Below are 23,230 nucleotides of genomic sequence, written 5' to 3' on the forward strand. Positions count from 1 at the left end.
AATGATCCTGTTCCCACTAACGATCTGAAACACCCAGTCTGGTCTCCAGGAAACAACTAATTTACCTGGGTGTACAAGGGATTTTTTTTTCTGTATGAGTCACTTCTGTACAAACAATGGCACTGCATTCCAAGCACGCTGAGCTGCCAGAGCACAACACTGGTCAGTGAGAGCACAGATCAGTACAGACTCTAACACAACGACAGAGATGTATGAAAATATATTACTATTGATCCAGAGCAGGGCAGGATAGAAGAACAGACATCACAACAAGCCCAACTCTGCTCTCTGCTGCCACAGATTTCAAGCACCAGCCCATTTTCTCCACAGATAAAGACATGAAAAACCCCAGATTGCACTGTAAATTCACAGCCGAACACAGACCACACTCATCCCGTTGTGAACACCAGTCACCTGCAAAACTGCAAGAACACTGACCTGCACAAACCAGCTCTGCACTGCATGGACACTGCCCGCTTTAGCTCCAGCACTGCACAACAGGGAGGCGGACAAGCAGAAAACAAAAGTGCACTGCCGGAACACAGATTGCTGCAGCTCAGCATGGTGAGGAAGGCCAGGCTGAATCTCTGGTATAAACATGTCCTGCATAAGAGACTGTCCAAGAACAGTCAGTAGTGGACAACAGGGACAGAGAACTTCACAATATCTAGACCTGCACTTCCACGATACAGACCTATAAAACACTCAGCACTGTGCAGTGAGCACACAGACATGTACACACCAAGCACTCCACCGTTAAACTCCAGAACAATCACAGCACTTCAAAGACGGAGACCTGTACAACCCCAATAACGGACTGTATTTAATAGAATATATAACCCCACCCTCCCAGTGGGCATCTTTCAGGATGAAACGGAGAGTTGATCAAGGAGGATCTCGAGATGTTGTGTGCTTCAATTTCCAATTATTTTTAAAATGACAGCAGGAGAAATAGAAACAGAAATGTAGACAGGCTATTGGACAATGTTAAAGCAACAGAGTAGTGTGTGACTATAATTTCCCCAATATTGACCGGGATTCTTTAAGTGTGGAAGTTTAGAGGAGCAGAATTTGTTGGCATCCTGGAACGATTTACCAGCATTTACAGTCCATACTCTGCCACTTTCTGCAGACTTAGTATGTTATCTAAAACTTAGACAAACCTCCATAGGTGATTAGTGGAGAATCGCCTGAGTGGATACATCATGGTCTGGTAGGGAAGCACCAATGACATGAAAGGAATAGGAAATGAAAAGTTGTGGATGTAGTCAGCCTGTCACAAGTAAAGCCCTCCCCGCCGCTGAGCACATCTGCAAGGACCGTTTTTACAGAAAAGCAGCATCCATCAGCCAGGACCCCATTATCCAGATGATGCTTGCTTCTCGATGCTGCAATACAGAAGGCTTTAATTTCAGCGTTTTGAAGCAGAGGGGAAGTTTCACACAACCCAACAATGAACTCACATTCAGGGATTCCACAGCTCATTCTCACGACATCTACTTGTTTTTTTTTGTTTTGTTTATTTACACAATTTGTTGTCCTTGTTGTCACCCGGTTGTGACATGGCCCAAATACGGTTTGAGAGACACAGAAGCGGGTCGATAGTTCACCCACGTTCATGTGAACAGTATTACAGGGAAAATTAAACAATAAACGTTCGGACGAACAGAGCCGTTAACTAAAACTCTCAAATGGAAAATGAAGCCGACACTGCGGCTGAAAAGAGCAATTGAGAATAAGACAATTTCCGCCAGTCTTCAGAGTCAATTGACCCTACTGTCCAATTTCTCAGCCCGAATTTGAAAGGACAGGACCCAAGAACATTTGGAGAGGCAGGGTCTGATTCCGATCAGTCCGTATTACTGTGTTCGGGAAGTTATATCTGATATCTGCCTCAGATTACATCAAGGAGGTAACTGGGATTGTCAATGAAGATAGCATGACGGATGTTCTCTGTATAGATTTTAGAAAGGCATTTGATAAACTCCCTCATGGCAAAATAGTCCAACAGGTCAGATTGCATGGGATCCAGAGGGAGAGGATAAATTAGATTCACAATTACCTCAAAGGATGATAGTTGAAAGCTGCTTCTCAGACATGAGGTTTGCATTTAGTGATGCATCACATGATTTATAAAGTGAACGCTGGAGCCCTGGGGAGTGTTGTCGAAGAGAGGGGCTTAGGACTACAGGTGCATAGCTCACTGAAAGAAGCATTTCAGGCAGATCTCGTGATGAATCGGATGTTTGTCTCAACGCCTTCATCAGTCACGGGACTGAGTGGGAGTAGGAATAGGAAGTTTTATTGCAGTTATATAACACGTGGGTGAGGCGTCTCAGGGTATTATAGAAACATACACACATAGAAAGACCGACGGCACAATACAGGCCGTTCGGCCCACATTGCTGTGCCGAACATGTACTTACTTTAGAAATTACTTAGCCCTCTATTTTCCTCTATGCTTACCCACAGCACTCCTTTTTTCTAAGCGCCATGCACCTGCCCGGAATCTTTTAAAAGACCCTATTGTATCCGCTTCCACCAGCGTAGCCGGCAACCCATTCCACGCACTCACCGCCCTGCGTTAAAAAAAATCTTCCCTCTGACATTTCCTCTGCACCTACTTCCATGCACGTTGAAACTGTACCTTCTCTCGTTAGACATTACAACCGTAGGGAAAAAAAAAGCCTGTGACTCTCTACACGATCAATGACTCTCATCATCTTACACACCTCTGTCAGGTCACCTTTCATCCTACGTCGCTCCAAGGAGAAAAGACCGAGTTCACTTATCCTGTTCTCATAGGGCATGCTTACCAATCTGGGAACATCCTTGTAAATCTCCTCTGCACCCTTTTTATAGTTTCCACATCCTTTCTGTAGTGAGATGACCAGAACTCAACACAATACTCCAAGTACGGTCCGACCAGGGACCTATAGATCCCTCAGATCCTCCACACTGCCAAGAGTCTTACCATTAATACTATATTCCGTCGTCATATTTGGACCGACCACAATAAACCACCTCACACATATTTGATTGATCTCCATCTGCCACTTCTCAGCCCTGTTTTGTATACTATCGATATTCCGCCCTAACCATTAACAGCCCTCCATACTGTTCACAACACCCCAAAACTTTATGTCATCATCAAATTTACTAACCCACTCTCCACTTGCTAATTCAGGTGATTTATAAAAATCACCATGAGTAGGGGTCCTTAACAGGTCCCTGAGGCACACCAGTAGTCACCGGCCTCCATGCAGAATATGACCTGTCTACAACCACACTTTCTCTTCTGTGGGCAGGCCCATTCTGGAGCCACAGAGCAATGTCCCTTTGGATCCCATGCCTCCTTACTTTCTCAATAAGCTTTGCATGGGGTCCCTTATCAGCTTCCTTGCTGAAATCCATATGCATACATCTACTGCTCTACCTTCATGAATGTCCTTTGTCACATCCTCAGATATACAATCAGGCACGTAAGTCATGATCTGCTTTGACAACCCCCATGCTTATTATTCCTAATCATATTATGCCTCTCCAAATGTTCATAAATCCTGCCTCTCAGGATCTATTCCATTAACACACCAACCACTGAAGTAAGACTCACTGCTCTATGATTTCCTATGCTATCTCTACACCTTCCCTTGAATAAGGGAACAACGTCTGCGACACGTCAATCTTCGGGAACCTGTCCCATCCCCATGGATGATGTAAAGATCATTGCCAGAGTCTCAGCAATCTTCTCCTTCGACTCCCACAGTAGCCTGGGGTTCATCTGGTCCGGTCCCGGTGACTTATCCAACTTGATGCTTTCCACAAGCTCCAGAAGATCGTCTTTCTTAATGTCTGGATTGTTAAGCTATCCAGTCTGCCGTAAATAATCCCTACAATCGCCAAGGTCCTATTCCGCAGTGACTACTGAAGTATTCATTGAGTGCCTCCACTATCTCCTCCGGTTCCATAGACAGTTTTCCACTCTCACACTTGATTGATCCTATTTTTTAACTTCTTATCCTCATGCTCTTCGCATACGTGTGCAGTGCCTTGAGGTTTTCCTTAGTCCTGCTCCCAAAGGCATTCTCATGGCCCCTTCTCACTCTCCTAATTTCGTTCTTTGGCTCCTTTCTGCCAGCCTTGTCATCTTCTAGATTGATATCATTACCTCGTCTGCTGTATCTTTTGTAAGATATATTTTACTTTTCTTCCTGACTAGAGTTTCAACACCCTACGGTTCCTGCAGAAGCGACAGATTTTAAAGGTGTTGGACGAGTGACTGGGGGCGAGCCCAAGTGCAGGACACAGGACCGGAGACTTTACACGCAGACGGATTTGGACTTGATTTGGACTCGGATCTTGACTCGGAATCGGTCTCGGAATTTGACTGGGAATTCGACACGGAACTTGACTCGGACTCGGACACGAACACAGAACCTTGGCTTGGACTGGGACTGGAACACAGAGCCCGGACTTGGATTTGACTGGAACACTGAGCCTGGACTTGGACATGACTGGAACACTGAGCCTGGATATCGACTTGACTGGAACACAAAGCCTTGACTTGGACTTCACTGGAACACTGAGCCTGGATGGGGACTTGACAGGAACACAAAGCCTGGACTTGGGCTTTACTGAAACACAGAAGAGACTGAATACGCAACTCTGAGTAGCGGTAATTGGCCGGACCTACGCAGCTGGAAACGAGACGACTAAAACAAACAACAACAGACGATACGTATCTTGACATGGAGAAGCTCCTGAAGACGGCCCGAGTGGAACAACTGGAAAAGGAAATTAACTGAAATGAGTAGTCAACAGACCGGACCATGACAAAAAGGTTTAAGAGTTGAGAGATTTATTTGTATTGTCATTGTGTATGAGGAATGGAGATTGATTTTTTTTTAATACATCCAGGAGAGTTTTTTGTGCTAGTAAATAGATAGTCCACTGGGAACTTGGGAGCGAGGCGTGTAAAGTATCAGTCGATGAGGATTTGGGGCTCGTCAGCACAGAACTCAGGTGTTTCAAATCATTTCTGGGATAGGGACATGGATAGCCTGGAAATAGATTCCCAAATGTCACTCTACTCTTTAAGAAAGGAGGAAGGCAGCAGAAAGGAAATTATAGACCAGTTAACCAGATCGTAGTGATTGTGAAGATGAACGAGTCAATTATTAACGACAATGTTATGGAGTACTTGTTGACACGGGACAAGATAGGACAAAGTCAGCATTGTTTCCGTAACGGAAATCTTCCCTGATGCACCTGATGGAATTATTTGAGATTACAAGTAAGACTGATAAAGGAGATACAGTGGACGTGGTATATTTCGCCTCTCAGAGAGCCTTGGAGAATAGGCGGCTTATCATATTGAAAGCCCATGTTCAGCTTACTGGCCGATAGGTAGGGTATAGGGAGTGGGAATAAAATAATTTCTGATTGTTTGCCAGTGTCAAGTTCTGTTTCGCATGTGTCGGTGTTGGGACCGCTTTATTTTATGCTGTATATCAATGATTGAGATGTTGGAATACATGGCTTTGTTGCCAAGTTTGTAGATGACACGAAAATTGGTGGAGGTGCAGGTAGTATTGAGGAAACATGTCAGCTGCAGAAGGACTTAAACACATTTGGAGAACGGGCAATAAATTGGCAAATGAAATCCAAAGTTGGAATATGTTTGGCCATGAACATAGTTTGCAAATATGAACGTGCAGAATATTTTCTAAATGGGGATAGAATCCAAAATTGTTGCATGAAAACAGACTTGGGAGTCCTTGTACAGAATGCCCTAAAGGTTAGCTTGCAGGTAGAGTAGGAAGAGAAATGCAATGTTCACCTTCATTTCAGGAGGTCTGGAATAAAAGAGGAGAGATGTTTTGCTGGAGCTTTTTAAGGTACTGGTGAGACTTCACCTTGGGTATTATGAGCAGATCTTGGCTGCTCATTAAAGAAAACATGTCCTGATACTGGAGAATGTGCAGAGGAGGTTGACAAGGATGATAATGGGAATGAATGGTATATCATAATAGGAACTTTTGATGACTCTCTGCCTGAAGTCGCAGGAACTTGGAAGGATGAAGGGTGAAATATTGAAACTTTTCTAATGTCAAAAAGCCTAGACAGAGTAGAAAAGGATGTTTTCCATGATGGGGGAATCTAGGACAAGAGGGCACAGCCTCAGGATAGAGTGGTGTCTATTTAAGGCAGAGATGCAGAGAAATTTCATTCATCAGAGGTTACAGAATTTGTGGAATTTGTTACCACAGGAAACTCTCTAGGCCAGTTCGTTGGTTGTATTTAAGGCAGAGCTTGATAGGTCTTGAATGGACCACCCCGTCAAAGTTACAGGGAAAAGGCTGGTATGTGAGGCTGCTGAGGAGCAAATAGGATCAGACATAATTGAATGACGAAGCGGATTCAGTCGGCCAATTGGCCTAATTCTGTCCTTTGTCTTATGGCCTTATTTCATTAACATAGATAGGACCTGGAAAGTGTGGATTAAGAGAAGTCGCAGTGCCTTGACTAAGTATTCAAACCTCAAGCGTTTGTTCACATAGATAACTATTATAACTACAGATTTGGATCAATTTAACTCTTTTCACTTGTCAATCAAATGTTCTTTGTTTTCAAACTAGAGCCCAAATAGCGGAAAAAATGTAAACCATCAAAAACTAAAAATTCAAAAACTGAAATGTTAGCAGTCCAAAAGTATTTGCTCAGTACCTTGCTGAATCATCTCTCACAGTTATTACAACCAGCAGTCATTTTTGCTTAAATCTCTGTTAGCTTTGCACAAGATGATGAAACAAGACTTGCCCCTTTCCTCATTGCAAAAGTGCTCAGCTGTGCTAGGTTAGTTGGGGAGTGCCGGTGGAGAACAATCCTGAGGCCTTGCCAGAGATGCTTGAGAGAGTGAAGGTCGGGACTCTCATTGGGCCATTCAAGGACATCAATTTTCTCCATTTAAAGCCTCTCCATAGTTGCTCTGGCAAGGTGCTTAAGGTTGCTCTTCTGCTGAAAGACAAGCTTACTTCCCATCTTAAGCTTTCCAGCAGGTTTTAACAAGGATCTTTCTGTATTACGCAGCATTTATCTTCCCATGAATCCTGACTAGATTTCCATTCCCTGCAGGTGAAAAGTATCACATAGCATAATGCCACCTCCACCATACTTTACAGTAGGAATGGTATTAGCTGGCTGATTTTCCTCCAGCCAGTTTGCCAATATTCTATCCATGTGAGCATCTCTCCATGTGAACAAATCATCCCCTTACTGCCCTTTGTCTATCCCACTTGTAATTTATTCAAATAATTCCAACAGATTTGTTAAGGATGAATTCCTACAGATTGTCAGGCAAATTTCTTGCTGACCGGCCTGTTTATGATGTGCCTGCAAGTACCCTGAGACCCCGAGGTTGCCTTTTGACCTTTTTTGGGACTGTGGGGGAGAAACGCTCTCCGAAAAAGGGAAAATTGACAACAAGGCATTCAATTTGGGGGTCCCCGGACCTCGAGGTTGGAAGACAAGGGTTATAGAGAAGGTGATGAATCTGAAATGTGTCTTTTCTTCTGAGGAGTTTGATGTGGGTGGTTCCACGAGCACCCGCCACACCATCCGGCTGACAGGGGATGCCCTGTTCAGAGGAAGATCACGGCAAATGGCCCTTGCAGAGGTGGATGGCATTCAGCCCATCTGAAGCTGACGGAAGCTGGGATCGAGACTGAGTCCAGAATCCCCCACGCGTCATCAAGTGTGGGATCTTCCATAGTGGACCAACATTTTTTTTTTCTTCTTTATTTTCTTTACTAATCCTTTAGTTAAGTTAAAAATCATAAATATAATTTCTTTAATCGTATGCAGTGAGCTGTTTTATGTTCCTGGCATTATTTGTAACGAGGTAGCAAGTTACACAGCATCAACAAAAACCGGAGTTTGAGGTGGAAGAGTCATCCCAATATCACGGGTTTGGCGACCAGAGTGTATTCCCTCGACTTACGCAGCCCAAGGCAACCAGGATTTAACTCTCTGTCCGCTCCTTTGGTTATATTCCCAAAGAACTCCAGCAACTTTGTCAAACAGGACTTGCCTTTGTTGAATCCATGCTGCTTCTGCTTGACGGGTCCACTTCTTTCCAGATGCCTCACTTTCATTTCTTTAATGATAGCTTCAAGCATTTTTCCACCTGCAAATGTAAAACTAACAGGCTTATAGGTTCCAGCCTTTTGCCTACATCCGTTTTTTTTGACAGTGGTGAGAATTTTGCTGTCTTCCAATCCGTCAGGACGTGCCCAGTGTACAGATAATTTTATTAATTAATGACCAAAGCCTCGACTGTAATCTGTGTCATTTCTTCAGTACTCTGCCATGCATTCTGTCAGGACCCGGTGACCTGTCTATCTTTAGGCCCATATTTTCTCGGCTTGCCTCTTTAGTGTTAGCTATTGTACCGAGGTCCTCACTTCCCATCGCATCCATATCGCGTCTCTTTTGTCATGTTAGATGTATCCTTCTCCGGGAAGACTGACAGATAGTAGTAATTCAAAGCATCAGGTATTTCCTCATTACCCAATATGAAATCGTACTTCATGTCCAGGGGACCTATGGTCTCTTTAGCTACCATTTCAGGAGATTTATAATAATATTAAAAAAATTGTGTCCGTTTTTATATTTTGTGCCAGTTTCTACTCATATTTTTTATTATTACTATTATTACACGCTTTATGGTTCTTTGTTGCTTTTTAAAGTTTTCCCAGTCTTCCAGTTTCCCACTACTCTTGTCGACTTTGTAGGCACGAGCTTTTAGTTTAAAGCATCCTTTATTTCCTTAGTTACTAATGGCTGGCTCTCCCTACTCTAGACATTGTTTTTTTTTTAACCTGGAATATACTTTCGTTGAGCACCGTAAAAAAAAATCTCAACCATGTATATTCCAGCTAAACACCCGCCCCGATGCCTGACGCCCGCAAGGTGATACTGCGGCTTAGAAGTCAGCCCTTGCATATTAGATTAGATTAGAATGGATTCAACTTTATTGTCATTGTGCCGAGTGCAGATACAAAGTCAATGAAGTGCAGTTAGCATCTGACCATAAATGCAAAGAATAGTGCTATTTCCAAAATAACTGCGAATAAAAAGTAAGTGTTACAACACATAAATCTTCCTTTACCTGCTGGTGCGGGAACGGAGGCTCCCGTAGCGCCTACCGGGTGGGAGAAGAATAAAAAGTCCATGGTTAGGGTGAGATGAATCCTTGATAATGCTTTTCGCCCTGCCAAGGCAGCGTTTATGGTGGATGTTCTCAATGGTGGGCAACTGGGTGCCGATAATCCGCTGGCCAGTTGTCACCACACGCTGGAGTGTTTTGCGGTCCCAAACGGGACAATTACTATACCACACTGAGATGCAGTTGGTGAGTATGCTCTCAGAGGTACAGCGGTAAAAGTCTGTCAGTATTCTGGGACAGAGGTGAACTTTCTTGATGTCCGCAGGAAATAAAGGCGCTGTTGCTCCTGTTTGATCAGGATGTAGGAGTTCAGGGACCAGCTGAGATCCTCTGAAATGTGGACACCAAGGAATTTGAAGCTTGATACACGCTCCAGCACAGCTCCGCTGATGTAGAAGGGGACGTAAGTGTGGCTCCTAGCATGCCTGAAATCCACAATGATCTCCTTGATCTTTTGGGTGTTAAGGGTCATGGTGTTTTCGGCACACCACGCAGCCAGGTGCTGGACCTCGTTCCTGTAGGCCGTCTCGTCATCCCCTCTGATCAGGCCAACCACCGTTTTGTCGTCTGTACAGGAATGGAATCATAGGTGAAAAGAGAGTACAGAAGAGGGCTCAGCACACAACCTTGAGGCACGCCGGTGTTCAGGCTGAGAGTGGAGGAGGAGAAGTTGTCTAACTTAAGTGATTGTGGTCTTTTAGTCAGAAAGTTCAAGCTCCAATTGCAGAGGGACACATATATATTATCATATACACATAAACAGACACAAATATATTTGTTACTTCTTTTTTTCTGTATTTCTTTCGTTATTATTATTAAAATAATTATTTGTACATTGTTTGTTTCCCAGTCTGTTTGTGTGTAGTTTTTGGTTGCTTGATACTGTTTTATTTCTCAGTTCTACAGTGAACACCAGCAAGAAAGTGAATCTCAGAGTAGAAACTGGTGACATATACGTACTTTGATAATGATATTATTTTGGACTTTGAACGTGCTCCCCGAGTTCCTATTCCCCACTATGTTTTCTCTATCCTCTCTTTTTTTTTTTTTAGTTGTTTGAGTGCTGTGAGAACAAAACCCGCAGTCCTCACCTGCTCACCTCTAGATGTGAGTCTATTCCACACCAAAATTGTATCTGTTAACCGCTCTCTAAAGCGGACCAGTCAGGTTGTCGGATGGATCAGAAAGGAGGAGGAGAGTGAAACAAGTTCCGACGCCGGTCCTGCTACCGTGCAGACTTGGCCAACGCCTGGACGCGGCGTCAGTCTCCCAGAGGCGAGCGGAAGCCCCCTCAGCGCAGTAGATCAATGGCCCAGGAAGGATGCTCGGCTCCGCCACTCCAGGAGAGCTGGAAAACGGCATTCACCATTGTTTCCCTGCTGCTGAGGCCCACATGGGTATCTTGTGATTTGTGGTAGCGATGTGATGAACCCTACCCGTCTATAACAGGGTTTTTCTCCGCTCAAATGCCCGCATGGAATTCAGGGTAAAAGGTTACCGAGCAAAAGGTGAACTCTGTTTCTCCTTTCACATTTGCTGATGTATTTGCTGAGTTCATCCAGTAGTATCCGCTTTTAGTTCGGAATCAATTCTGTTTATCTGACTCTGGTTCACTGCTGCCCCTGTCACATGTGAACGTAGTAATTGTGGCCGAGTGGTTAAGGCTATGGACTAGATTTCAATGGAGTTGTCTCTACGCAGTTCTAATCCTGACGATTAACAGTCATTTCTTTTTTGTGTTTTATATTCTTCTGTATTCTCTGATCCATCTCACGGTTACAAATTGTAAAAAAAGGCCGGTGCAAAACGGTCACCGCATCAAAAACCAGGAAAAGCCAATTTATTCCAATTTCTTTCATGATGTCTCTGTGGTGTAATCGATCAGAATCTTTCACTGTCAGCCGGATCGTCAGTGATCGAGGCCAATCATAATCCCTGGGAAAACTGCAGCTTTTTGTGTCCTTTTTGTGTGCTCCACAATTTCCCTATTTTATTCAGTAAAAGAGATACCCACAACAAAACACCACCACCCCTTGTGTTTCTTTGCTTGCAGTTGGTTATAAAATAAATGGACACTGCATGGGATATTAAAACAATAGAAACTCTCAAGTGGCATAAATGTATCTGATGTTTGTCCTGCAACCAATACGCGGTGCAGGAGTTTCATCTGACCCAGCTCCTCAGTGCCCTCTGGTGGCAGGTGTTTGTAACACAAGACCCCGTTCCTCAGAGCCCTCACGTGGTAGGTGGCTTCCATATTGACCCCATTAAGTCCCCCCGCCCGTCATTTCTCGATCCAGGAGTCCGGATGCTTCTGTCACGTGGTCGTGAAACTTACATAAGTATGTCAATTGCCGCCCATTAGGGAGATGTATTGTAGCTGTGTGTAATAACTCAATCCCAGGGAAGACCATCAATTATTTCTCTAGGTTCGTAGACAAAGTACCAGGGGACAGTCTCCAAACAGGCCAGCACACTCACTGTCCCGATAACCACAGCCGCCGTTCTCTCGGTGCAATATTTTGTTTTCAGCTTCTCACAGCAAATAGCCACAAATCGATCGACGGTGAAAGCGACAGTCAGCCAGACTGAGCTTACAGTGCTCGCAAAGATCAACCATAAACCAAGTTTGCAAACAGGAGTGATTTGCAGGAAGAATCTGGGAAAATAAATCAGAGCAGTCCACCTCAGCAGCGGATCGGAGATAACGACCAGGAGATCGGCCGCTGCCATTCCCACCAGATAGCGAGTGACACATTTGGAGAGACCGCACTTTTCCCGGGACAGGATCACAATCGCAACCAAATTCGCTGGAAGAGAGAAACAGAAAACAGCAGGTTGAGAAAATACTGAGCAGGAGCCATTGGAACTATACCTGGGGATTGTGCATTATTTCCAATTTATTGATGCATTTAACGGTGAAACGGTCGACGGAGGGCACTGTCCTGGTACAGAGAGAAAACTTGTTTCTCGAGTCAAATAAAATGAGTAAGTTTCGAATTCCGATTCGTTATTGATGACCGTATTATGAAGGGGTAACGGACAGCAAAAACTGGGTAGCAACCTCTTCACCGTCGATGCTGGATAGAACATGTTCTACGGGATGGAACATTAAATGGTGGAGGCACTCAGCAGGCCCCGGGCAAAATCTATGGGAAATAGAACAGTCGGCGTTTCGGGCCGAGGACCTCCGGCCGGACTGGAGAGAAAAAGTGCTGAGGAGTATAATTAGAAGGTGGTTGTAGGGCAGGTGGAAACACAAGATGATAGGTGAAACCTGAAGGGGGAGGACGATGTAACGGGCTGGGGAGTGGATTGGTGAAACAGATAACGTGCTGGAGAAGGGGGAGTCTGGTAGAAGAGAAAAGAGGGCATTGGAAAAAGAAAAAGGGGACGAGCACCAAGCATACCTTTCACTTCCTCCTCCGCCCAGTTTCTGCTTTCCGCTGGGATAGCTCCCTTTGTGACTCCCTTGTACTTCCGTCGCTCCCCCGTGAACGTCCTCCTGGTACTTTTCCTTGCAAGCGAAACAACCTGTCCCTATACCTCCCTCAATACCATTCTGTCCTCTTCGATCAGACTTCCAGTTCTCCAGCCCTGTATCTCTATCACCAATCAACTTCCCAGCTTTTTCCTTCATCCCTCCCATTTCAGGTTTTACCTATCACCTCTCCCCTGACCTCACCCTTCATATCTACTCCTCAGTTTTTTTTTCTCGTCCTGCCGAAGGGTCCCGGCCCGAAATGTCGAGTGTTGATGCTTTCCCATGGATACTGCCAGGCCTGATAAGTTCCTCCAGCATTTTGACCGTGTTGCTTACATTTACAAAATCTGCAGATTTTCTCTTGTTTGCTATTGGCGCTTTCTGTGTCTCGTGTGAGTGAAATGAATGCATCCAGACTCTGTGGCGGTATTCTTCCATTAGCCAATCGTCAAATTCCAGAGAACTCTCTGTCACGGACAGAACAGCCGAATGACGGAAGGAACACAGGGAATGTTTGAATCACTCATCGAGGCAAACCAGCATATGTGGCAAAACAGTTACAGTATCTCCCTCAGGGCTGTTCTCAGAGAAACCCCCGACACGAGTGTTAACTGGTTTCTCTTTCCATACAACGCACACAAAATGCTGGTAGAACGCAACAGACCAGGCAGCATCTGTAGGTAGAAGTACAGTCGAGACCCTTCGTCTTATGTTCGACCAGCATTTTGTGTGTGATGCTTGAATTTCCAGCATCTGCAGTTTTTCTCGTGTTTGTGTATCTTTCTTGCAAACTGCTTGGGGTTTAGTGTTTCCTGCATTTCCCTAGTTTTATTAGCTACCTTACTGACTTCACAAAAGAACATTGACCAATTCCAATACATACAGCACAGTCTGACATAGCCTCAGAGACAGACATGACGCCTCCCATTGAATCCATCAGAGGGAAGCTGGGGCGAGGAATTCAATGTTGAGCAGCAAACTCGGTGCAGTCGTCAAATGTCCGTAACGGCGTCAGGTGTCTATATAATAGAATGCATTTCACAGTTTTGATATCTATGACGCACCCCATCGGTTGTGCTAATTGTCTCTGCGAGGATTTTTTTAACTTGCCCTTCAACTGCTTCATATTCAGATACGACTCACATATTCAAAAAAAAAGTCTACCACACTTTCCTGGGACAGTATGGAGATCCGGACATACGCTAAAAGATGATTTAATTGTTGCACATAACTCAAAAAAATCGCTCACATATCAATTAAATCAAATTGTGTGGTATAAACACAATATTTCCAAATTCATTGCAGGTGCGAGAAGAACCAGATGCCCAGCGACCTTCCAACCGCTAGAAGAAAGATGCCTGTCCGGGATAGCGACAGAAATGATTGGAATTAAATGTAAGCTTCCACAAACAGCAGCTGACCCTGTTTCTTACCGAGAATTCCAACAGCTGAAATAACAGGATTATAGATAGATAGTACGCTAAAGATGACTAAATACCCCATTTCAGTTAGAATCCGTAACTTCTGTTGCTCCGGAATTCACAGATCCGGCAGACACTCTGATCTGCTACATGACAAACTGCCTTATGTATAGAGAGGATACCTCCCCAGACATAAAGTTATTCACTTGAATACCTTTCTATGTTTCAACCACTCGAACAAACACGCCAGTTCAGTGTTGTTAGCTCTGTTGGGAATATTGGCTGTTCAAAGAAAATAAACATCAACATTCGTGAGAATAACAGCAGCAGTGTCTGAACTGGTGTGAGAAATTTACTCTCCTGGGTCTGCGAGGTTTTTTGCTAATCTGTTACTTCTCAGCAGCATGTCCTTTCCAAATGTATGAGTTGCTGTTGGCAAATAAACATTCTATCCATTACTGCTCACTCAGCTTACTGTTCGAAACATGAACCAATCTACGATTATTAATATAAGTTGCAAGTCTGAAGTCAGCAAGTGTAGATAAACGGACAAATCTGCAAGCGGCCAGCACTCCGTACAGTGCAGCTGTGATCGGCTATTCAAGAGATTAAGTTGAAGTGATTGGAGAAGTTCTGGACTGCATCACGTAAACGTCAGAAAATGGGCTTATGTCAATTGGACTGCCTCAAACCAGACAAATATGGTTGTTACATGCAACGTTATAACAGAGATCAAAAAAGATTACAGACCAGACTTACTTTGTCACATCGCATCAAACATGGTCCCACGTATGTTCAATCAATAGTTGTAATACTGTGTAGTCAGATAGTCGACCGTCACTCCATTGATTTGTTGACGCTTTCAACTCTGATATCATTCACGTTCACTGTTCTGGGCACTCCCAATACCAGCACATCCTTTCTTGGATAAGGGGTCAAAACTGCTCACAATACTCAAATTCCGGACTATACACGATGTCGTCCGTGATCTCAGTCACCAGAAGCCTTTCAGACATCCATGTGAATTACCCTTATCCCAGTATAGAAATCTGAAAAGCAACTGATAAAATAATAATTCACATCAGCAAAAGAGTATAAATATAAAAAAAAGCATTGGAGAATTTCCGGACTAACAATAAGAATGAAGAACGAGGTGGTGAGATAATACAAGAATGAGCGAGAATTCAACCCTCTGGTTCCGGTCCGTGAAATCCGTGTTCAGGTTAAACGGTCCGGTCCATGGTTCCTTGTTCCGGGGTTTCTGGTTTTCCCCAGTTTCTGTTGCTGGAATATACTTCTCGCTTTGGGGCAGAGACATAAATACCTCTGCAAACCAAGGACTGGCTGCTGAACTGCTCTGTTCCCCTCCCTGTATTTTCCCCCCTCGCGTGACTTTTTGCCTGGATAACTCGCCTGACTTTCTGCCTGCTCACCTAGCCTGGATACCCCACCTGTATCGCTGAAGTCTTACCGCCGGAACAAGACCGCAGCCTTGTTAGGTCAAGATAAGGAACTGTCTTTCGTTGCGTGGAATTCTCTCTCTGTGTCCACGCCTTCGCAAGGTGGGCCCGGCTGTTTGCCGCCACCTAGTGTTGGAATCCGTCTTTTCATGTTCAGTGTTCTGTGTCTGAGTCCCGGCCTCACGTCCTGTTCCCAAGGAGGGGTCCCGGCTCTGTGTTATGTGTGTGAATCCCAGGCCTACGTCCTGTTCGCATGGAGGGGTCCCGGCTCTGTTTTCCGTGCTCTTGTTTCTTCTAATCCAAGGCTCCGTGCTTCTGAATGCACTCGTCCAGTCCGTGCCTAGTCCAGCCGTATCCGAGTCCTGCCCATGTTCCTTTACCTGTCCTTGCTTCTCGCCCTACCCAGTGTTCCACACCCAAGTCATATCCAATCCTGTAGCCTCGTCTTGTCCTCGCCTAGTTCTGCAGTCCGAGCCCGAGTCAAGACCCAAGTTCTGGGTCTTTGCCCAGTCTCTGGCTCGGTCCATACCCAAACCTCGAAGTACCCTGGACTGAAGTCCAAGACCTCAGCCTGTCTCCAAGCTCAAGACCAAGATCCTTGCCTGCAGACCTCAAGACCAAGATCCCAGCCTGCAGGCCTCAAGACCAAGACCCCAGCCTGTCTCCAAATTCAAGCCTCAAGACCAAGACCCCAGCCTGCCTCCAAGCTCAAGACAAGACCCCAGCCTGTTTCCAAGCTCAAGCCTCAAGACCAAGACCCCAGGCTGTCTCCAAGCTCAAACCTGAAGATCACGTCCCCAGCCTGTCTCCAAGCTCAATCCTCAAGACCCAGAACCCAGGCTGTCTGCAAGCTGAAGCCTCAAGAACAAGACCACAGGCTCTCTCCAAGCTCAAGCGTCAAGACCTAGACTCCAGCCTCAAGCCTCAAGCCTCAAGACCCCGACATTGTCTCCAGGCTTCAAGCCTCAAGCCCCCAGCCTCCAGTCCTGCAGTCATGTCATGTCCATGCCTGGTTCTGGGGACCGAGCCCGAGGCAAGACCCAGGTTCTGGGTCCTTGCCCAGTCTCTGGCTCGGGGTCCAAGCCCTAGTCTGCGTTCTTGTCCCTGCTCCTTGGCTGTATCCTGTCACGTCCCTACTATAATCAAGTCCTGTTCCTTGTACTTCAGTGTCTGTGTCTTGCATTTGAGTCTGTTCCCAGCGCCCGATTGTGACACCCCATTGTGTCACCTTCAGCCTTTGGTTCCTGCGACGAACAACGCGTTCTGCTGCAATTCGGGGGGTTGCTCCTTTCGTTCGTAAGGATGGTACCAGAGTTAGGAAATCCTTTACTTTATAAATACTTTGGATATCTGAAATCTTCTCTAAGAGATATATGTGTGTTTGTAACTATGTGGCTAAATTTAAACATACTCCACATAGTCCTTAATGGTGTACGACATAGGGAGAGAATTGGGCTATTTAGTACATCGACTCTACTCCATCATGCTCGAAATACAGAAACATAAAACCATAGAAAACATACAGTACAATACAGGCCCTTCGGCCTACAAAGCTGTGCCGAGCATGTCCTTACCTTAGAAATTATCTAGCGTTACACATAGTCCTCTATTTTTCTCAGCTCCAGATACCTGTCCAGGAGTCTCTTAACATCCCAATCGTATCTGCCTCCACCACCGTCGCTGGCAACATATTTCACGCTCTCAACACTATCTGCGTAAAGGAATTTACCCTGACATCTCCCCTGTACCTACTTCCAAGCATCTTAAAGCTGCACCCTCTAGTGCAAGCCATTTCAGCCCTAGGGAAAAAGTCTCTGACTATGCACATGATCAATGTCTCTCATCATCTCACACACTTCTGTCAGTTCACCCCTCATCCTCCGTCGCTCCGAGAAGGAAAGACCGAGTTCACTCAACCTATTCTCATAAGGCATGCTCCCCAATCCAGGCAACATCCTTGTAAATCTCCTCTGCACACTTTCTATGGCTTCCACATCCTTTCTGTAGTGAGGCGACTGGAAACAAGCACAGTATGCCAAGTGGGGTTTGCCCAGCTGCAGCATTACCTCTCGGCTCCTAAGCTCAATCCCAGGATTGATGAAGGCCAAAGTACCGTATGCTTTCTTAACCAGAGAGTCAACCTGCGCAGCAGCCTTTAGTGTCCTATGGACTCCAACCCCCAGATACCTTTGATCGTCCACACGGCCAAGAGTTTTATGATTAATACTATATTCTATCATCATATTTGACCTACCAAAATGAACCACCTCACAGTTATCTGGGTTAATTCCATCTGCCAATTCTCAGTCCACTTTTGCATCGCATCAATGTCCCGCTGTAACCTGTGCTAGCCCTCCACACTATCCACAACACCCCCAACCTTTGTGTCATCAGCAAGTTTTCTAACTCATCCCTCCACGTCTTCATCCAGGTTATGAAACGAACAACAGGGATCCCAAAAAAAGATCGCTGAGACGCACCACTTGTGACCGCCCTCCATGCAGAATATGACCCGTCTACAACTGGTCTTTGCCTTCTGTGAGCAACCCAGTTCTGGATCCACTAAGCTCTCCAAATGCACATAACTCCTTCCTCTCAGGATCCTCTCCAACAACCTGCCCAGCACTGAAGTGAGACTCACTGGTATATAACTTCCTGGGTTCGCTCTACTCCCTTTCTTGAACAAGGGAAGAACATTGTCATATTTCCAATCGTCCCTATACTTTCCCTATACCTATTTATAACACACAGTTCATCACAAGAGGCTCAGCAATCTCTTCCCTTGCTTCCCACAGTAGCCTGGAGTATATCTCATCCGGTTCCGGTGACTAATCTAAGTTAATATTTTTCTAATGATTCAGCAGATCCTCCGTGCTAATCTCTATCTGCTCAAGTGCTTTAGTCCAATCTAAGTCGTTCACACAAATGTCAAGGTCGTTTTCCCTGGTGAATACGAATGCAAAGTATGCATCAAGTACCTCCGCTAACTCCTCCGACGACATGCACACGTTTCCACTATCGCACCTGATTGGTCCTATTCTCACACGGCGCATCTTCTTGCACTTCACATACTTTTTAATACATTTTGTATTGTTATCATTATAGATCATTCCTTTAATCTTATTTGCCACTCATAACCTGTGACTTGTGTTGCCCTTCTGATTTCTTCTTTCAAATTCTCTGTACACTCTTGATGTTATTTAATTCAGCGCTCTTTCCCTAACACATGTTTCCTATTACTGAAGTCAATCTCTCAACATCCCTTGTCATCCATGTAGAATATCTGGAACTGCCGTCTCTGCCTTTCCTTCCTTCTTACAGGTATAGGGTGACCCTGAACTCTCAATACTTCACTCCGAAATACCACTTATTTCCTCTTGCTATGTTTACAACAACTGCAGTTATTCTGCATATCTGTGATTACCATTCCTGCTGACTGTTGCGGTTTCTATAATACCATTTAACATTATCATGGAAAAGGATAGAATCAGAGAGGACAGGATTTTTTTTAATTGGGGAAGGGCAAATTATGAGGCTATAGGGCTGGAACTTGCAGGTGTGAATTTCGATGATATTTTTGCAGGGAAATGTACTATGGCCATGTGGTCGATGTTTAGATATCTCTTGCTCAATGGTAGGGATAAATTTGTCCCGGTGAGGAAGATAAAGAATGGTAGGGTGAAGGAACCATGGGTGACTAGTGAGGTTGAAATTCTAGTCAGTTTGAAAAAGGCAGCATGCATGAGTTTAGGAAGCAAGGATCAGATGGGTCTATTGAGGATTATAGGGTCGCAAGAAAGGAAATTAAGAAGGGGCTGAGGAGAGCAAGAAGGGGGCATGAGAAGGCCTTGGCGAGTAGGGTAAAGGAAAGCCCCAAGGCATTCTTCAATTATGTGAAGAACAAAATGATGACAGGAGTGAATGTAGGACCAATTAGAGATAAAGGTGGGAAGATGTGCCTGCAGGAAGTGGAAGTGAGCGAGGTCCTCAATGAATAATTCCCTTTGGTATTCACCAATGAGAGGGAACTTGATGAAGGTGAGGACAATATGAGTGTGGTTGGTGTTCTGGAGCATGTTGATATTAAGGGAGAGGAGATGTTGGAATTGTTAAAAAAAAATTAGGACGGATAGGTCTCCGGAGACTGACGGAATATTCCCCAGTCTGCTCCGCAAGGCTAGGGAAGAGATTGCTGAGCCTCTGGCTAGGATCTTCATGTCCTCGTTGTCCACTGGAATGGTACCAGAGGATTGGAGGGAGGCGAATGTTGTCCCCTTGATCAAAAAAGGTAGAAGGGATTGTCTGGGTAATGATATTCCAGTGAGCCTTAAGTCTGGGGTTGGAAAGCAGTTGAAAAAAGATTCTTAGAGATAGTATCTATGGGCATTTAGTGAATCATGGTGCAACGTTAATTCAGGGAATTAATGGTCATTCAGGTTCTTCAAGAATGTGATAAATGATCGGTGATTTGAAATATTTACTTTAATTCAGCGTGGAAGCCCATTTGCACAATGTTCTGTTTCTATTTAGAAATAACGTAGAGTTTTCTGTTTGGTGTAATACTTTACTTCATCTGTCTGGACGCAAGCATTTGAAACTGATAGTCTGATATTCTGCTTTGAAAAGGCCTGTTGTTGCTCTTGGCTTAAACTCCTTAAAGTTCTGTGGTGTGTGGCCGTCACTCACGTCTTCTTTTCTTACTGGCGCAGACTCTCACAAATAAGTGAATAAATCAAGGAGAGGTCAGTCAGATTTTCATGTACAAAACGGATAAAAGAGTGTGCCTTGAGCTCGAGAATAGGGAACTGTGCTTAGATGATCAACCAGGATCGAAATGAATGGCGGTCTGGCTGGAAAGATGGAAGAGCCGAGTCCGACTTCCATGTTCTATCACTCACCGTCCAGCCTTTGTGATCAGCGACTCAAACAGAAGATTTCACGTAACGTAGACGGTGGAGATGCAGCTCAGTGGCAGAGCGCATGCTTCGCATGTATCAAACCCAGGCATCTCCACGTTGATGACTGAATTGTGAAAAATAGGCGGAAAATCCCAGATGAGGAAATTGCCCGTACTATATAGGCCGAACGTTAGATTCCCGTTTGAAGCGCGGGGCATAAGCCTGTAGCACAGGAGAGAGTAAAGGTCAAGGCCTTGTTGTATCACGGACCGGTGGAGAAATTCAAACCTCACCTCCTCTATTAAGGAAGGGAGAAAAACATCAGTGACACCGACTGGTCAGGCCGAGAAGTTTTGAAGTTTTAATAGTTAATTCAGCAACAACTAAATCCCGTTGGAGGAATTGTTTGAGAGAAGTGCTTGCAATGCGGAAAACAGATCATCATTTGTGCATCAAAGTCGCGAGTTCCGTTCACACGGAGACAAGGTGAACTCTTGGTTCTTCAAGGACTTCCGACATTCACTCAATCATCTGGACAGGATTGGCAACTTAATGGGATCTCGGGATGGAACGTAGTGATTCTCCAGTGTGGTGAAAACCTCATTACTTATAAAAGCAAAAACTTGACGTGAGATTAATTGTCCATCTGAACAATTAAATGATATAAAGGACGTTCACTGAGAAAATATCGGGATCGAGGTGCAAGAGGGATAGAGCATTAACGACCCAGACATATAAGAGACTCTGGATAGTCCTCGCATTAGGACCCGGGCATCGGGCCCAGACCAAGTCGGGCAACGATTCGCTCCGGGACAACATTCCGTCAACCAACCCGAAGCCGTTCTCAACCTCTTCAAAAACAAGACAGAATCTACACGTGCTGGAAATCCAAGCAACACACACAAATGCTGGAGGAACGCAGCAGGACAGTCAGCATTATGGAAAAATGTGCGTCGACGTTTCCGGCCGAGACCTTTCGCCGGGCAACAATAGATGAGGAGAGATTTAAAGGACAGAGAGAAACGCAAGGTGACAGGTGAAACCGGGAGGGAGAGGGGTGAAGAATGTAGCTGGGAAGTTGATTGATGACAGTGATACAGGGCTGGAAAGGGGGAAGTCTGGTAGGTGGTGATAGACCGCTACGGAAGAAAGAAAAGCGGGCAGAGGCACTGGGAGCTGGGGGTGGATTAGATTAGATTAGATTATGAGCACACTCAGTCCTCGTTTCATTGTCATTTAGAAATGCATGCATTAAAAACATACAATGTTCCTCCAGTATGATATCACAGAAACACAAAAAAAGACCAAGACTAAAACTGACAAAAAACACATAATTATAACATATAGTTACAACAGTGCAAAGCAATACCGTAATTGATAACAACAGACCAAGGGAAAAGTTAAAAAAAAAGTCTCAAAATCCCGATAGCCCATCATCTTACGCAGACGGCAGAAGGGGATAACTCTCCCTGCCATGATCTTCCACTGCCGCAAACTTGCCGATGCAGCATCCTGGAAGCACCCGACCACAGTCCAACTCTCAGTCCGTCCGAAACCTTCGAGCTTCCGACCAGCCCTTTGACACCGAGCACCGAGCACGGAGCACCATCTCTGTCGAGCGCTTCGACCCCAGTCCCGGCCGCCAAGCAACAGGCAAAGCCGAGGATTCGGGGCTTTGCCCTCCGGAGATTTCGGATCATATAGTAGCGGCGGCAGCGGAACGAGCATTTGAGAAGTTTCATCAGATGTTCTCCGTTCTCTCACGTCTGTCTCCATCAAATCAGGGTTGTACACGGACTCCTACTTGACAGATAACAGATATTCATCACCGGAGAGGCCGCGCGCACTGCATGAACATGAAGTGAGAGAAGGAAAAGGGGAAGGGGACTGGTGAAGGAAGGGCGGGAGGGACGATTGCCGGAAGTTCGAGAAATCAATGTTCATACCATTAGGTTGGAGGCTGTGCAGACGGAATATAAGGTTTTATTCCTTCAACCTGGAAGGGGGCCTCATCGTGACAGTAGAGGAGGCCATGGATTGACATACCGAAGTAGGAACGAGAAGTGGAATTAAAATGGGTGGCTACTGGGAGATCCCGCTGCTTGTGGCAGACAGAGCGTCGGTGGTCGGCGAAACGGTCTCCAAATCTATGTCGGGTCTCAGGATATACAGGAAGCCACACCGGGAGCACTGGACACAGCACATGACCGCAACAGATTCACAGGCGATGTGTCAGCTCACCCAGAAGGACTGTTCGGGGCCCGGAATTGTAGTGAGGGAAGAATTGAAGGGACAGGTGTATCACTTGTTCCGCTTGCAAGGTTGAGTACCAGGATCCCTCTGTGGCGAGGGATGAGTGGACAATGGAGTCGCGTAGGGAGCGACTCCTGCGGGAGCAGAAAGTGGGGAGGGGTGTGGTGGGCTGGTTGGGAGAAAGATGTGCTTGGTGGTGAGATACACTAGGAGATGGTGCAAGCTACAGAGAATTGTGTGCTGGACGTGAAGGCTGGTGGGGTGGTAGGTGAGGACAAGCGGAACCCTGTCTTTGGTAGGGGGTGGGAGGATGGGTTAAGAGTAGACGTGCGTGAAATGGAAGAGATGCGGTTAAGGGAAGCACGGAAGTGCCGTGGCTTACAGGCCCAGTCCTCACATATATAATTCCTCTGTCGTTTTATGTCATCTATTTATTTATCCATCTATTTATTATGAATTTACATACTTTCACACTGGTTGTTTGTCGT

General features: G+C 45.3%; 1 protein-coding gene across 1 annotated transcript in view; it reads right to left on the reverse strand.

Annotated features, from left to right (window-relative positions):
• Positions 1-23,230, reverse strand: part of LOC140189109 (uncharacterized) — a 579,671-nt gene that overhangs the window by 204,671 nt on the left and 351,770 nt on the right. The gene's annotated exons all lie outside the window — the stretch shown is intronic.

The sequence above is a fragment of the Mobula birostris genome, chromosome 28 (assembly GCF_030028105.1).
Source record: "Mobula birostris isolate sMobBir1 chromosome 28, sMobBir1.hap1, whole genome shotgun sequence".
Classification (NCBI taxonomy): domain Eukaryota; kingdom Metazoa; phylum Chordata; class Chondrichthyes; order Myliobatiformes; family Myliobatidae; genus Mobula; species Mobula birostris.